We start from the raw sequence: 17,944 nt of genomic DNA, 5'->3' as shown, positions 1-17,944 counted from the left end.
ACTCCAGTCTCCAAAAGTTGGGGAGTTTATCCTTAATTTCCTCGCACAGCCTTGTAATTGGTGTTATTTGCTAGAAAGAGGGGTGTGGGGGGAGAGTCATGTAAACTGTTCTAAGTGTGTCAAGGTGCAGTAGTCATCTCTCTCTCTCTTTCTCTTTTATATTTTTCACTTTCTTTTTTCAACCACTCTATAAGCCTTCAAACAAGAGGGCCACCTCGTATTTTAGATCTCGGAGTTCTCCACTCCCCACAACAAAAAATCCAAGATGAGATTCATTTATCAGAGGCAAATGGTTAAAAAAAAAAAAAACAAAAAAAAAAATAAATCAAATTTTCTTAATTGCTCTGGCTGGGTACCAGGCTTAATTTCTGAAAGCAAAAGGCGAGTTTACCTCCTCCTCCTTAAAATTCCCATTATTCCCAGCAAAAAGAAGCAGAGCGGAGCGCCCAGACTTCTGATAGCACATTATGCTCTGGCAACAATTATCACCCACTTAGATGTGACTCCTGCGTTTTGCATGATGTTGGAAAGCGTTCATAAAGAGAACGGGAGACGGGAGGGGAGGGTAAACTGCAAAAAAAAAAAAAAATGTATGTGACCTTCATCTGAGCTCAAAGCAGGCCAGGGGACTGTTGAGACGGAGAGTAGCTTTGGCCAGCTTCTAACTGGAACTTAGTCATTCAAGTGAATCCATGATTTATCCCCCAAATGTCAGATGTCATAGGGGCTCGTTGTGCAGCCAGCGAGTAGGAATATTGCTGCCATGTTCACTGGGCTGTGTATGTATATATATGTGTGTGTGTGTGTGGCCACCGCTCTAATGGCAAGACTACGGCCCATCAGCTTTTATTTGACTTTGGCTGCGGCGCGTATACACACACTCAAGTATATATATATATATATATATATATATATATATATATATATATATATATAAATAACACACTAGATGTACTGAGGTGTATTGAGGTTTTAAGACGTCACCGATTCCAACTTGAGCTTTCTCATAAGCTGAAGTTCTCCCTCGTGTCCAGAAGCGCTGTGTTGTTGCACCAGGCCCTCAGCGCTCTTCCCGCTTCTTGATAAAACGTCAGAGTTCAGATGGTTACCTAGACGATTTATTTGCCGATTGGTATTTTGTGATCCGTACTACAATTAGGATTGAACTGGACCGTTTGTGAACTGATCTCAATCTAACGGCATGCTCTGGATCACATCGGAGTGAACTGGATTTGGATCTGAATTCTGTGTAGTTGGATGTGACTTGAAAAGCGAACAAAGGTAACGTTTTTGTGGAATTTGGCGCTGTACAGATAAGTTGAGCTTTAATCTGCATTTGTAGAATTTGCTTACCTTTTAAAAGCCGTCCAGCGTTAATTCAAGGGATTTCCAAGTGGTTGAAAGAAGCAGTTCGCCAAATTTTTTGCGCCAACTTGGAACAAGTTTGTATCGGACGGAGGCTTTAAGAAATGCTGAAGGTTTGCTTCAGGAATTCAACTGATATCCAAAATATTTATCCTGCTTGATTTCAGTAGGAAGAGTTGTTATCTTGCAGTTAGAAAGTTGTGGGTTCAATCCTGACTTCCCCGTGTTGATGCTTCTCTTGGAAAGGTTCTTAACATTTAACCAATCTGCAGATAAAAAAAAAAACCTGGAAAAAAAATCAATATATTGTCTGTTTGTGCTGCGATGTTAACGATTTAGGAATATACTCAGCTAAGTTGGGGTCACGACGAGTCTTAACTCTGTTACATTGTGAGCCTGAAGCTAAACCAGTTTGGATGCATGCAGTTTAAAAATCCTTTTAATGAGAGGACAGAGTCTGGCAGTGAGGAGCACGGAGCCCACCTGTTGCTACCTACTGCCGGTCAGCTGGCCAATAGGAAGGTACGAGACTCCCGTGGAGACAGACAGACAGACTCGACTCGCTGGAAGTACTTCTAGTCACGAAAGGTCCTGAAAATCATACTACGGAAAATAATGGCGTGACAAGTAAAATGTGATTTGTGGAAAAATGAAACTGGAATTAAAGAGGAGAAGAAGAAAAAAGATTTCATTGGGGCCAAGGTTTACTCAGCCAGCTTTGAGGGAGCCATTTTTCACTCTTGCTGCAACAGTGTCTTGTGGCTCATTTCTTTTCTTTTCTCATTATTACATCGTCTGCAAAAAAAAAGGCACTTTATTTGTTGAGGCATGAAAAGTTGCTTAACTTAATTTAAGTTCAGTAAATTTCATTTAAAATTGGAATTTTCTATCAGGAAATGGAGCAGCCTGGGGTCACCAAGTGTTGTTTAAAAATAGTGCAGTTTTGGGTTGTTTTGTAGGTTTGCAGTCAAATGTAAAGCAAAGGACGTGTACAACACGAGCCGATCCAATCAGGTCCGGACCTTCAGACATGAAGAACCGCTGCTCTGTGAAAATCACTCAAAGGGGAAAAATTCTACACATTAAGCTCTTTTATTTGAAAACTGCTCATAATTTAGTGGGTGTTTCTTTCTGTTTTTCATAAATCTATGCATCTAAATGAAAGTAATCATTAAACAGTATGACTTTATGCTTAATTTGCATCAGCATGAATAATTGTTGTCTTTTATGTTTCAAATCAAAGCGTTTTGATCTTTTTTTTTTTTGAATTGTTGCGTATTTGGAATAAAACTAATTATAGGACAGAAAATGTCAGGGTAGTCCATGCCTGTAACACACACACACACACACACACACACACACACACACACACACACACACACACACACACACACACAGACACACACTGCCACAAACTTTTAATAAAAAAAAAAAAGAAAGAGAGGAGACATTTATTGATTGATGATGTCACCTGGAGAGAATGTCTCCGAAGGTTACCATGCTGCTTTTGAGGAGGATATTGAAGATCATTTCTCCATCTGTTCTTTCTCTCTCTGCTCCTTGTAAAAATCCCCCAACGCCGGCTGAATATTTCATAAAGTTCACAGTGGAACAATAATGCACTCTGCAAAGTGTTCTCTCAAGCTAATTATCCTGCTGCTCTCCACTCAGAAAACAATAGACAATTATCTTGCTCTCTCTTTCTCTCTCTCTCTGTGTGTGCGCGCGCGTGTGTGTGTGTTTGCTTGGAATACGTTACAATAACAACAACACAAAAAAAGACAAACCTGTTTTCCTTGTGAAACGTATCCATCAGCTAGACGCTGCAAGAAGGCAATAAAGGAGCGGGATACATGCGCCGCAATCAGCATCAGTCTTCCCTGCTTTGCTGCTGCAAACTCCCCCGTCTCCTCTGCTTGTGTTGCACTGTGGTGATAATAGGAGGAGAACACCTATAGAAACGTACAGTGCGCCACGCTATCTGGCGACTTATCCAGATTTACGACGCCTCACTTCCTGTTCCTGCTTTGGGGAGCTCTGCTGCCTCAGCTAATAAATTAACTTAGCCCCTCTGCATGCGCGCTGTGCCACATGCATGCACAGTCTAACAATACCAGCGCTTCCCTGCAGGCCTTGAGTTATGAGGCCAAGAATTGGGAAGCAGGAGCAGGTTCGGGCCACTGGGGTGTGTGCATACATATATATATATATATATACATATATATATATGTGTGTGTGTGTGAGATTCTTTTTCACATGTGCATCTCCTTTATGGATTTTCATGTGAGGATGCAATCACTCCGGCTTCAGCAGCAGCAGCATTATCAATGACTGGGGCTTGCTTAATTGATTTTCCCCCCAGCATGCTTGAACAGGCAACATATATCTTCGCCGTGGCGCTGCTGACTTGAAAGAAAAACATAATAAGAAGTAACATTGTGGACTTTTTTTTTTGCTTGGCTGCAGGATGCATGAGACCTTTTTCATATTTAATTTGACTTTGGATGAGTGACTAGAGGAGTAGGGAGAGTGGAAGGGGTGGGGGCCAAGCAGGCGTCGAGAAGAAGACTGGATGTGTCAACTTTCCCAAGCCGGTAAAAGAAGCGCCCCCAACATTTGATCGGAACAAATCGGATTAGCTCTCATTTAGCTGAGTGGGATTACCCCAGAAAATGTCACTTTGTTATGACTAATCACGTCCCATCCGTTTGGGTCGGAGCCCTCTGTGAGCGACGACCTAAACACACACACACGCACACACATTCACACGCACAGACTCTCTCTCTCTCTCTGCGTCCTCAGGAATGTCACAGTGATGCCAATTTAACAATAATCTGACAAGGTCGCCGAGAGGGTCTCCTGCAGAGTCCTCTAACCCTCCTCGGCTAATATTTACCTCATGACCCCTCGGCTGCCTCGGCCTGTCGGCGGCAGATCAGCAGACAGTGAACAAGGAGGCGACACACCTCTCCAGTTTTTTTTAACAAAAAGAAACCTCCTCCAACCTTTGACCTCCTCACACCTCTGTAAAACCCGGGAACGGCTTGCAGGCACTTTTCAGTTTCGAGGCCCCGCAGAGGAACGAAAAGTAGCGAGTAGACGGATGTGTTTTGGTGTGGGTTTCTTCCTCTTCTGCGCTGTGTGTGTGTTTGCTGTTGACCTCATCTGGTGCTTTTGCATCAGTTGCTTTTTTTTTTAAATTTTTTTTTTAACTTTTGCTCCAGTGGTTTGGAGATTAAGCTGAACTTGATTAGTGCTCTGATATTTATTAAGCCCCGTTTACTTTTTTTTTTTTCTCCCCCAGACCAGAAAAAATAATATTGTGTCATTTCTGGGGTGATGTGGCTGCAAGTTTACTGTTGGTTCTGCTCTGGAGCAGTTCAGCTATAATTAGTCTCTGTTAGTTTTGTTTCGTTGTTAGTTTTTTCCTTCCCGTAAATAGAATAATTGCTATCATTATGACATTATTCTTGCATAAAAACAGAATGAGTTTCTGCCTTATCTTTGTTGTCTAAAGCAAATATTTAAAGGTTTCTTTGGTGACAACATTTTATTGTAGCACTGATTTCAGCAGCAGGTCTTGAAACAACAGTAGGAAAGCGAGAAACCGACGCAACCTGTTGAGCGAGAAAGCCGAGACGAAACTTTGGGGACTGGATGGAAAAACAGGATTTTTTTTTTTTTTCCGGGGTGACGCTGCACTCCATTTTTCCCTCCCTGATTCCTTCTTGCCGAAACTCACCTTCCCTGTCTCTGCCTCCCAGAGTGGCCCTCCCCCCCCACTCACCCCTCTACCCAACCCTCCTTCAGACTCCTATCATGTTTCCCCTCTGATAGAGATCTCATTACACACAGAGAGGACTTAGAGCCCGAGCCCCAGTCAGAGAGGAGCAGGGACGCTCCGACCAATAAGAAATACCTCGGCAAAGCAACTGGCCCTCGGCCCTGTAAATGCGCCCTGTGTCTCGGTGGAAGGGAGGACAGCTGCGTTTGCCCTCCTCGTGTGTGTTGCGCTCCTGCGCCGCCGACGTGACTGTTGTTTCAGCGGTGTGTAACGACAGATTCTTCATTTGGTTTATCTACACGAGGCACCTGGCCCCTCAGAAAAGCACTGGGTGCCGGGTGTGTGTGTGTGTGTGTGTTAGGGTTATTTTAGTGGAGAGGGGGGGAATGCAGCATTTTCATTCAGCATGTTTTTTTTTTTTTTTTTCGTTTTTTTTTTCTCGGTTCCAACCAGATGGACTCACTTTATCCACTGGTGGTTTTGGCTGCCTGGTCGCTGAAAGCTGATCATTCTGTTTTTTGTGTGTCGCTGATGCATTCATTTCTTTATATTCAAGCAGTGGTGCACATGAAACCAAGCTGCATTCCCCAGAAATGGGTCGAGTGGGATTGGCAGCTGATTTTAAATTTTTTTTTTCTGTGGGTGGGGGGAATAGAGGTGGGGGTTATCTTTCATGCTTGTATGATTTTTTTTTTTCTCTCTAATGGTTCTCATGACTCACCACAGTTGCAGTTGTTATTCTTTCGGGACGTATTACAGCTAGAACACCTAAATGCAATGAATCATGTGGAAAAATGTGGCGTGCTCTGTCAGGATTGTTCTTTCAGTTGGACGTAAGGACTCAAGTTCATTTCGGTCTATTAATATCTGCAGCACTGATGAAACGTTCCCGTTTTCACGACGCGGTTCTTCTCACATACTTTGAGGTACTTTCTAATTCGACCTGGAATGTCTCGTCGAGGTTTGACACAAGCTCATTACCGGTGTTGCAAAAAGTTAGACAATTTCAAAACTTCTGAAACTTTCTGTCGTTCCTGTAGTTCAATGTTGTTCTTAACGAGATGCCAGAGTAATTTGAGTGTTCTGCATTTGACATAAAGTAGCTACCCCTTTTGTTGCTGCACACTGTCAGTCAGCTGGCTACCACACTTATCCCAAATCTTCTAGAATGACAAATTTGACAATTTCAACATATTTCTAATCATTAAGAACTCAACGATTCAAATTTAAACAATAAATACAAAGTATAGCAGAGAAAGCATCATCATAACCACAAGAAGCAACACAGTATTTTACCGTAGGTAGGAGCAATTGTTGCTTTCCTGTTTTAAATACAAACCGCTAGAACATGTCATATTTTTCATTTTAACTTTTTGATTAAATGATATCATGCAGCTGGTATTATACAATGACAATATAATACCAGCACTTATTTGAGATATGTCTTTTTTGCCAACAAAAGTTATGTATGTGGAAATAGATTGGGAAAATAAAAGACTAAAGACTAAAGAAATACACAAGACAAAAAACAGAACAAAATTGTAAAATGTATATTTTTGATACTATTCTATTAAAATTGTTTCTAAATATTTTACATTACCCAGTGAAATTAATAAATACAAATTAAGTATGTTCTGAAGATTATTCCATTTATAAGGTGCATGTGTTTGAAAAAATAGTTCTTCTTAATTTCTTAAAAGTTATTTTAAAATCAGTTGAAGTACCAATCTTGCCTAAAGAACTTGCTCAGTATTTCATGATGTTGTCGTGTTCATATTTGTGTCATCTGCATAGAAGTGAGCAATATCTGGATCTATAATTGCAAAAAAAAAAATAATAAAAATTTACTTGGCCTAAGAAGTAAAAAAAAAAAAGTGTAAAGCTCATCTCTGTGTCATCTGCATGGAAGTAAACCAAAGCTGAATCTAGATTTATCCAGGTCATTCCTGTGACTTTGAGTCAGTACTTTATCTTGATTGAAAAACTTGGACGTTGCGTAAAGAGGATACAAGTCTATAAATAACTGTTGTCTGCAAAGATGTGAAGATGTGAACTCTGGCTTATCTGGAGAGTCATTTCACATTTGGTGTTAATTTTACCTGAATCTAGACATACCCAATGCGTCTTTTTAACATTATGTAGCAATTTTAGCTAGTCTTAAAGAGACTTACAAATTTTCCAGTGTACAAATACATCTATCATCTACACAGAAGTGAACTGTAGATGGTTCTGGATATATGCGAAGAGTATTTTTATACTAGAAAAAACAGGAAATTGGTTCTGAAATTGACCCTTGAGAAAAGAAACAACTTTACCTCGAAAACTTCATACTTGAGTTCTCTTTAAGCACATGCCGGATCCTTCCAGTTTAGTTGTTTAACAACCAATTTATTACAAAGTCAGCGAAGCCTAAGTAATCCCAGTAGAGCTATTGTTGCAATACCCAAGCTGTCAGTGGGTGGAATGATGTAAAGATCACACACACACAAAAAAAATCACTGTTTACAAAAATAATATTTCCGCATAGTTTATCCTTACATTGCCCAGCCCTAATCATGTCACTTTGTCGCTGATAAATGATTATATATTGTGGCCCTTGAACAAACACTCTGGCTGTCCAAACTCTGAGTGTCTTTAGAATTACCTCACTGTACTCTCTCATTAAGGCGTGACAGTTCATGAGATTAGCCTGTGTGCGTGGTGAGTCACCCAAAGCTATGACAAACAGTGCGATGCCAAGCTTATTACACAGCCGCAATTCTTTAAGAGTGAAATCTGCATTAATTTACGACGGAGGAGTGCCAAAACAGTTGCACATTATTGGATTTGCGGTCTCCGTCTTCTGCAGTTTGCTGCAAGTTTAATTGGATGTTAAATAAATTGCACATAAACATGAAAATTGTTGAGCTTTCGCCTTAGTTTCGCTCTTCACACGGCAATTGTTGGCTCGTGTGAAAGGGCAAGTTTGAGCATATAGAAGTGAGTGAGTGCTTTAAGTGTGTGCGGTTGTCCCATTGTTCTTCGTCCAGCCACAGCGGAGCATTAAGGAAGTGCTAGGAGCGTGCCAGTGTGCCCCTGTGAAAGTGTTGAGGGCCTGAGTGGTGGATGAGTGTGGAGTGGCTGAACGGTGGCCGACTTGCAGGCAGTTAGCGACCCGGCTTTATTAGACGGAGGGCCCCGGCTGGCAGCGGCCAGGAGGTTCCCATCGTCTCCGGCTCTGCCAAGCAGAGAGAGACAGCCACTAGGGCTGGAAACCTTCCCTTGGGATTTCTGCTGCCTGCCTAGCCGCTTCGGCTGCGCATTTAGCTGAATCGAGAAAAAAAAAAGAAAAGGAAAAAAAAAAAATCAAGGATGCAGAGTTACAGGAAGTGGAGGAAAAAAAAAGTTGAATGGGCAAAGTCTGCCTTTTGTTTGCCGTCTTAGGTCTTTTACATAAGACCGGTTCATAATAAGGGGATTAAAACGAAGAGGAAAGGAAGCTAATGTAGAGCGTTGAAACTCAGCCTTGGGCTCAACCACACATCCTTTCAGTCCAGCATGGAACTCCTAGATTACTTCCATGTGTCAGCGCGAGGGAGACAGAGAGGGAGAAAAGAAGAAAGGAGGACAGGCAGGGAGAAGTTGAGCGACTGAAAAGCGAGCAGACCGGGATTGGTGGAGATCAGCGGTGGCGTTGGACAGTGGAACGGATCTGTGTGACAGCCATCTCTAAAACCATTACCCCGACAGCTCAGACTCGGGGAACTCGTAACCTCCTCCTCCAGTCTGACCTCGGAGACTTAACTCTTTCTCACAGAACCCCTCTGTGTGCGGAGGAGGCAGGCCTCCTCAGATGCCAGTCCCAAACAGCGGGCAGGCCACTTTAAAGGCCAGCTGCACTGCAGCAACTTTCAAGACGTCAGGAGTTGTCACTGGTATACAAGCAACCTGGGATCTGTTTCCCTCCAGTTTGTGGCACTCCAAAGACTTTCATGGAAAGGTTTGAATTAAGTGTGCCAGGACTTTGTGGGAAGGACTGACGGATTCCAACAACTAATGGCAAAAAGATGTGTGGGACGGGGCAGGAAGTGCATGTTTATTAACAAATAAAATTGGAGAAAGCATTGAGGTGGGAATATAAATCACGACGCAGACGTGAAAATTTACAGCTCTGTTTAATATAGCTGCTTTAAAAAAATAGAAGGATAAGATGAAAACGGAATAATTCATATTTTCTGTTTTGTGTCAATATTTGCAGAAGTTAAAACTAAACTTACGTATTGGGCTTGACATTTAATTTTCAGAATTATTAGAAATGTAGGAAACTATTTTATCGCTTTAAGAAGACATTTACCAGCTGATTTTAACTGTAGATATGAAAGTAATAAAAAAAAAGTTAAAAACAAAAAAACGAAGCTAACTAGCCAACTAATTAGCTAGTTAACTAATTAGCTAGCTAGCTAATTAGTTTGCCATCTTAGCTAGCTAGCTAATTAGTTAGCTAGCTAACTTATTAACTAACTAACTTGCTATACAAAAACATAGGTAACGTAAGAATAAATTAAAAGCTTATTTTATCATCATATTATATTTTATTATGTTATATTATTAAGTAACATTACATATTCCTTTTTTTTTACCTGTGGCTTTCTAATTAAAACCAAAGTGTGCCTTACTTACACAATGAATGATATTTTTTTCTTTCTTTCCAAGAAGAGCCTGGATGAAGTATGACCACACCAAAGCAGCTCTGAACATATCATTAATGATCATCATGGAGCCCTTTGTTCAGTGTTATGAGTACACTAATGGAGTGACGGGGTAATTGAATCGAGTGGTAGGATAATAGAATGATAGAATGATAAAGTAATGGAATAGTGTGGCAGCAGCCAGCTCTTCCCAAGGGATGCCCCCAGTAAGTGTGTCAGCATGGCAGATGGGCGGTCTGCAAGGGACCCCTCCTCCCCTCTCCCCACTTCCCCCACGTTAATTATAAAGCATCATAATCCATCTATGGCATACAGAGCCAGGACATGGAGACTATTAGGGAGAGTGTGGAAATGGCACAGCGTATAATCCTCGAGTCTTTGCCACTGTTAGACTTCCAAGGCATGAAATATAAATCATCCATTTCTCCATAATAGAATGTTTCTCGTGGCGCTCGGGTAATACTTTCTTGTTCTCTGTCTGTTCGCTCCGGTCTCCGCAAGTGTGTGTGTGTGTGTCCCAAATTTTCTGATGCTAACTGGAAGTTTTGTTTTTTCTTTTTTCCCCCTCCAAACTGCACTTATTTCCCACCATGCCCAAAGGCAAGACAGACAGTCCCAAAGAAAAGCATTTCAGCTTGTGAGGGTATATATACGTGTGTGTGTGTGTGTGTGTGTGTGTGTGTGTGTGCATGTGCAAATTCATGCCTTTTTTAACCCATTCTGCCAAGCCTTAGCTCAGCCTTTTCTAAGCAAACTCCCAGCGTGATCCTGGTCCCCCCTTGTGCTGCTGAGAGAAGCCAGAATAAAAGGCCCTGTGGGACTCCCGCTGCTCCCAGGCCCGGTCCACGGCCACTCCGCCCCGCAAAGGCCCGGGCCTGGGATTTGGTCCGCGCCGGGGCCCCGTGTGGCAGCTGTGACTGACGCTTCAATCGCCTCTCCCTGGGATGTCCCGGCGCAAACCCCGCATTCCCTTTCACACCTCGGAAACGGGTGAGTGAGGGTTGGTGGGGGGGAGGGAGACAATTACACACATATTCAGCAACCTCCCTACCCTCCCGCCCCCCCGTCTTATGTCCACAATCCTGCAACTCTGATGTATGGCCATTTACCAGAGCTATAAAAAACCATTTGCAAAGTTTCTTGTGTTTCGAACAACTTGCAAATTAGCTTAGTCGTCTGGACAGCCCGTCTGGAATTCCATTATGCATCTGAAGTTGCTCTTGTTTATTTAATGTCTTCCAAGTCGTCCCGTCTCTAAGTAAACAACATAACTTTGCTATTTCCTTTGAATTTCCCCTGATATTTGGAACATGTAAGTGTGAGGGGAGGGGGAAGGGAGAAAAAGATTGGAGCTTTAAAGTGGAGTTAATGCTATCATGTATAGATTGTCTGCAAATTGAGTTTGTTTCTGGGCTATTGGAGCAGGGACTCGTAAGCCAGCGGGATTTAAGTCTCTTAATTGAATTATTTTGATTGCTGACTTGATGGATGGAGTCATATGTGGAGCGTTTGCCGTGAGTTTTTTTTTCTTTTTTGTCTTTTATTGTCTGACTGATTCTTCTTCCAATAGACGTATTAGACAGATACAATAGGAACCTGTAATCAATCACAATTGCAAACCTGAGCTTTTTTTTTTTCACGTCCGGAGAGAAATCTGCTCGCCATCAGGTCTCAGTTCCACAAGCCGTCCAGACAATGCAAAAGCAACAATGACATCAGATAGTACGGCACCCCTAATTCTAATCTTCCCATAATGCAATGCTAAACCCCATAGAGACCCATGGTAAGGGAGAAAGGCGTTTTTTTTTTTTTTTTTTTTTTTAAAATGCCCCTACTGCTGCTCCTCCTCCCATGGCCTCTGGCGCTATATACGTGTGTGTGTGTGTGTTCATGCATGTTTGGAAGAGAAAAAGAATTCAAGAGTGAATGGAGATGTCACTGTCAGACTCTTGCCTCTGCATGAGCCCGCTCCAGAAAGGCCCACATTGACGGTTTGTGTGTGCAGGAGCCCGTCAGGGGGTCCGCCGCTTCCCCTTCACGCCGCGTTCCTACCGCCGGGATCGGAGCTCGCTGAGACGCAGGTCTATATTTCATCCTTTTTCATATGAAGGGAGGCCTTCCCCTCCTTCCCCCCAAAACCCCCTGTTTCATCTCCCTCGCACACATGTTCCCCATTAGGTGCGTGTTTATTCTCCCACATGATGTGCTCGGCCGTGGAAGCCTCTCATCTTCCCCGATATTGGAAAAAGCGGCGAAAGGGGGCTGCTAAAGCAAACACAATATCCGAAGGAAAAAAAAAAAAAAGTACTTCTCAGCTCACTTTATGAACTATGGAGAGAATAAGAGTGAGGGCCCCGCGTCGGCTTGATTTAATGAGTATCCGAGGGTGGGTTTCTTCCTCTCCGGTCCCTGCAGTGTAATCTGTCGCTCTGTGATGTTTTAGCCCGCTAATCGTAATGTGCGGTGCTCCTTCCACGTTCTCCTATCTCATCTCCAGCTTTCACCCGCGCGCTGAAAAACTTCAACTGCTTTTAGCTATTCTCATCTGTCTTTCAAGTCCCCCCACTGTGAAACATGACAGGCCCGAACCTCCAACACATCACTCCTCTCTTCTCCTTCTCCTGTCTGCAAAGATGAAAGCCTTTCTTTGCAGACAAACCTCAGCGAATCCGTTTCCTTCTGCTCGCCGAGCACAGGCCAGGCGTCCCCGCTCTTGAGGAGCTCTGTTTGCTGCGTTTTACTGATTTATTTATACACCCCTGATTGTAGCACCTCTTGCCTGTCAAGAATCTCAAGTCTGAGCCCTGCCTGTGCATTATGCAGGGCTGATTCAGATTTCAAATATACATGAACGTATTTATCATGGAGAAGAGCCCCCTTTTTTTCTTTTTTTTTTTTTCACATCCGGGGTTGACTCTCATTCATTTTTGCTTTTTTCCTGTCCTGGAATGCAGTGGCACGATTCTTGCCATCAAATGGAGCTGCTAGTGCGCCTCTCCCACAATGGAAGGGAAATGATTTGGCTCCTACTGGAGGGGTTTGGGGGGGTGGGCAGTCTCTTCAAAGCAGCGTGCCTAGCTGAGGCTTTAACCCGCCATCTCTCCGCATTAGATCTGCGTCCTGTGATGAGCCTTTGAAGGGTGTGAGCTGCTCCGGCCGGGAGATTGCAGTGGCATTGCACGGATTGAGCCTTGCAAAAAAAAAAGAAAAAAAAAAGGCCTCACCATTTGGTGGCAACGCCAGGATGGCATCAGTGTCAGCGAAGTGAGCCGATGTAAACGTGTTGGACCAAAAGTGGCAATGGTGACGAGGGCAGCAGCTGGGACGTCCATACACACACACACACCCATATGCACACACACTCACGGAAGCAGAAGTTATTGTGGATGCGTGTTGTGCAACAACTCAGGAGTCAGCTGTGGTTTGCTTGTGCCGATTATGGTTTGAGTGTGTGTTTACAGATGGCTGTAATAACGATCGGATAACCCTCGTAATGGAGATAGCCCAGTTTGTAATAGCTTCCTAAAACAACACGTGGAGCGTCTTTTACGAGGCCGCAGCCCGGCCCGGTTACAGCGGACCAGAGAGAGAACAGCATCGCGCCAGACGAGCTTTTTATTAGCACACGCTTCATGCAGCCTGCGTCTCACCCGGCTCCCGCCTGTTAAAGGCGGGCCGTTATCGGAACAGACAGAGACTCCCGCCGCACCAGTTAGGCCGTCCTCCCCTTTCTACGATCACTGTTAATGAGCCTAATGATGTGTGTCCCTCTGATTGCATCAGTCAATATGTTGTTCAGTATGGGTTTTAGAGATTCACTGACAACTTAAGCATGTCTGCCTGGATAAGATCTTCCGTTCAGGGAGGAGGAGGGAGGGGAAGAAAAGAAAGAGCTACTAATTTGTCTTGGATTTGATGGGACATGTGTAGCTGTCTTTTACAATCATGAGCTGGGATTGTAAGCAGAGAATAGACTTGTCAGTCACATTTTCTGATAAGAAGCTGCTTTTAAGGCACAGAAGGCAGCTGTGTATTAAAATCACTGTGCCCTACTTATGGCAGTGAGTTATCTCGTTCCACATGCATTGCTGTCTCCTTCATTCTTCATAGTGTTTTAGTTTTTCTTGCATTTGGTGTTGACGTTTTGACCACTGTTGGAACTTCTTACAGAAATTTGCTTCGGTTCAAGCATCAAAGGGTTTTGATTGGAGATGCACCAATTGGGGATTTCCTGACTGATATTCATTTCCATTTCTCATTTACTGAAAAATGTTCCTGAAAGTATATTGGCTTGGATTTCCTTGTTTTAATGTGTAGGGTTTACTATTTGACCTGCCAATGATGAGTTGGCAGATTAAGGGAATTTTGGCTAATTCTGACCAATGTCTGACTAATTATATATATATATATATATATATATTTGGCTTTTCTGCAATGATTAATATAGGGTTTTCTTAGCCTAATAACTAAGTCAAAAATATCATGCTATGTATGCAACAACTTAAAAAAACATAATGTTTTAACTAGTAATTATTCTGTGATAGTTATCATAGTGATGTTAACGTTTAATGTTGCTTTTATTTTAATACATAAACTAAAGCAACATTTTGATAACCATCCTCTAAATTTGGTAGTTGTTAAGTGCTTTGTTTATAGAATGTTGGACATTTTTGCTATTTTCTCCATTGTGAATGTAACAAGGTAACAACCAGCTCTTGTGATTTATTTCATACATCTATTTCTTTGTGTGTGTTTTCAGCCAGAAATATGAGAAGTTAAATTTGGAGCGCATCTAGCAACTCTCAATTCATTATCCAGCCTTTTCATTTATAAAATGTGGGGAAAGTTGCCTGTAAAATCTGTTAACACGTATTTTTGATGGTTTGGATCACATTCAATCAGTGGGACACGGTACTATTTATATATGTGGTAGCGTTTTCCTTTTCTGTTTAAAAGAAATCCACTGCCATTTTCTTGTAGTACTACGATTAACAAATCCCACTGGTTTTCTCTCGTACAACTAGAACACGCTCTGCTCAGGTGTAGCATCTTTTCCAGATTCAGACTCTGACTTCAGATACAAATCAAACACACCATTAATGATTCGGTTTATCTGCTCAGATGGCTAGTCTGAAGGCTAGAGACTTGTAGCTTACCGACAGCTGTAGTAAGAGGTAGCGGTTCCCTTAACATGGCGGTCCGTGTCTTTTGCTATCAGAAATATTGTCAAACAGCTGGATGTAGTTTTCTTATAAGTGAGGGAAACGTGTGGTAGCATTTCTTCGGCTACCTAACCAGGCTGAGGAAAATATTTTAAGGTCAAACCTTGTAGTTGTTTGCTAAGAGTCTACTTCCTCTTCTGCTATAAAGTATCTCAGACTTGATCTGCAGCTATACATACTGTTTAAAGTAGAAACTACTGTCAATGCTGTGCACCTCAAACTGAGGCATAAAAGGGACAAAGGGACATAACTGTGAAGAAATCTGGCACATGAAGGTGCAGCCATGGTGTTGCCATATCCCACATATGGCTAGAGAATACTCTGGTCACTCCCTGTGCTTTCTCTGGAATCTTATTAAAAGTACGGTATTTTTAAGGGCTTGGGAATTGTACCTTTTTAAAACCATGGTATACTGTGCCAGTAACCAGCCTATCCCTTGTTTGAACTCCTCACTTTTTTTTGGTGCTAATGTTGGTTTTATTCTTTTGTGGAATAAAAAAAAAAAGACCCACAGCCCTTTGACACTGATAAAAGCCATTTCTTTTATAAGCCACACAGCTTTTGATTGATCTGTCCCATGGTCTTGATCCTTGGGCTTGGCTGATTAAACCTATCCATCAGCCTCTCTTATCAGCGCCCTAACAGATCGACTGCAGGACACTGAACTAAACCCCCCTGCATTGTTGCAACACAGAAAAAGTCAAAGGGTAAGGACAGGGAGGGGAGAGGTTTACCAGAGCTCCTCTCTTCAAGGCCCTGAGAACAAAGCAAAAAAAAAAAAAATCCCCACTTTGTTATTCTAAAGTAATAGCCCTGGTACAGAAATAAGACTTTGCAGATAGCCATCCATCATGCTATTGTCATGAATGTACCACATGAGCATGAGCACCCGCACTTCTCCGTTGTGTGTATTGCAATAACCTCTAGAAATGAGGTCGAGCTGCAGCGTTGCAGATTGTGACGAGTGCTTCTGTCCTGGAGAGAAATCATAAAGTAATGCTTCCTGTCTTTACAGTGTTGGGCCCGCACCACTGATGTGACCCTGCCCCCGGTCATAGCTCACGCACAGACATCAGCCAGATAATGACATCCCTTTCACTGACAGGCTGTCATTCACATGCCTGCACAAGCAACCAGCACACACACACCCACGCACACGCATGGACACACACACACACACCACGCGTACATGCACGCTTGTGCGCACGGATCGACTAAACCACGTGAAGCTATAGCTCGAAAACAAGGGCAGACGAGCATGCAGCATGCTCACCGTTATGAATCACCAGAGTGATTTGCAAGTCAAATTTGTGTTTTTTTTTTTTTTTTATAAGATGTGTCTGTTATTTTTCCTGGAGAAATTTGAGGCGCTCATCTTCCGGGTGACTTCTAAAAGCGAGTGCATCAAGGCTACTAAAACGTGGATGATTGCGCGTCGCTTTTGCTCTCGTTTATCTGCGTGCATCCATTACCGTCAGGCTGTCAAGTGAATGAAACCAGCAAACAGATGGGCTTTTCAGGTTCACATATGTTTGATTTCTGGGGAAAGTTTGTTAAACACTACACCTCCTTTATCTTCACGCTCATGCTAAGACTCTGGAAATCAACTTTTTGCTCAATTTAAACATGAACACAAACATGCTTGCGGGATGATGGTATCGCTTTTTTTTTCCTTTTTTTTCCATGCTGGTTCAGAAGCTCTTTCTCTGCATGTTACATCAGATAAAATTAAAGTTTGCAACTGACTGACTTATCGTCGAACCATCAAGCCAAGTTTACACAGTCTGAATTATTATGTTGAAAGAAGATGGTTTATTGAAATCCTGTTGGAGCACGCTCCACAGAAGCAGGTGTAGACCTGTTAGCTTGCCTACAGGCTGCTTATAATTTTTTTGTAAGAAGGTAGGAGCTTGAATATTTGTGGGATTGGGGGTGGAGGAGAGTGTTGAGCGCTCCCCCTCAATGTAAGGCGGGCACATTCATTAACCTGGTATCCAACTAATCTCCTGGCTAATTCATTTAGTTCTCCCAAGTACTCCTATGTTTTAATATCCTCTCGGTGCTGGCCGCTCATGGGACGTCGCCGGAGCGTAGCCATGGCGATGATTGTGTCATTATTTTGCAGTCAGATGAGTGATATCCCAGAGGGCTCTGGCTGAGTTGTCCAGGCTGGTTGAGAGGGACTGATTAGAATTGCAAATGGTGGCCAAGTGTTGTGTTTATTGTGTGTCTCAATATTGGAGACAATCAGGCGAATCAAAGCCCTCAGCTGGAGGGATGGGACTGAGGCACAGTGGGCCTCTCTAGTTGGCACCACGTTCTTTGCTCCCCCTCTCCTTTTCTCCGGCTCCCCTCTTTTCTTCCCTCTTTTGCCCTCACTCTCAGTCCACTCGGTCGTGTGGGTATGTCCTGAAGTGCGCGAACACAGCTGTTAAAAGAGCCCGAGAAGCAGCGAGAGAGAGAGAGCGAGAGACTCACTAAATCTAGTGCACTCATCTGTTGTGTGGCAGCCCTCTCACGCAGCTGAGAAACATTAAACATGCTTTATGGTAATGAAAGAGCCAGCGACAGACATAAATATCAGTCAAAGTGGTGACGGTTTCAAATCTTGTTGTTTGCTCGTAACGCAAATTTGTCATTATTGCAAATTATTGCAGGGGGAGAAGAACTACGCCGTCACAGCTCGCTTGGAAACGCTCAAATATCTCGGCGCTGTTTGCGCTGACAGGCTCCGTTAATGGAACACGTTGGCCGGGAGCCACGCTGGTGATGGCTCGGTGACAAGCCCGCGGTACAAAGTGCCCTGCAAACACACATGTTCTTCCCAAATCGCCTGCGAATTGTTCTTCCTCGACGATCGGCCATTATCCCGATATTGACTCACT

At 43.0% G+C, this 17,944-nt stretch overlaps 1 protein-coding gene across 5 annotated transcripts in view; it reads left to right on the top strand.

Moving 5' to 3' along the window:
• Positions 1-17,944, top strand: part of efnb1 (ephrin-B1) — a 96,681-nt gene that overhangs the window by 21,188 nt on the left and 57,549 nt on the right. The gene's annotated exons all lie outside the window — the stretch shown is intronic.

Source organism: Poecilia reticulata, chromosome 10 (genome assembly GCF_904066995.2).
Source record: "Poecilia reticulata chromosome 10, P_reticulata-male-v2, whole genome shotgun sequence".
NCBI lineage: Eukaryota > Metazoa > Chordata > Actinopteri > Cyprinodontiformes > Poeciliidae > Poecilia > Poecilia reticulata.
The sequence above is the reverse complement of the archived record's forward strand: the minus strand, read 5'-3'. Positions and strand labels throughout refer to the sequence as shown.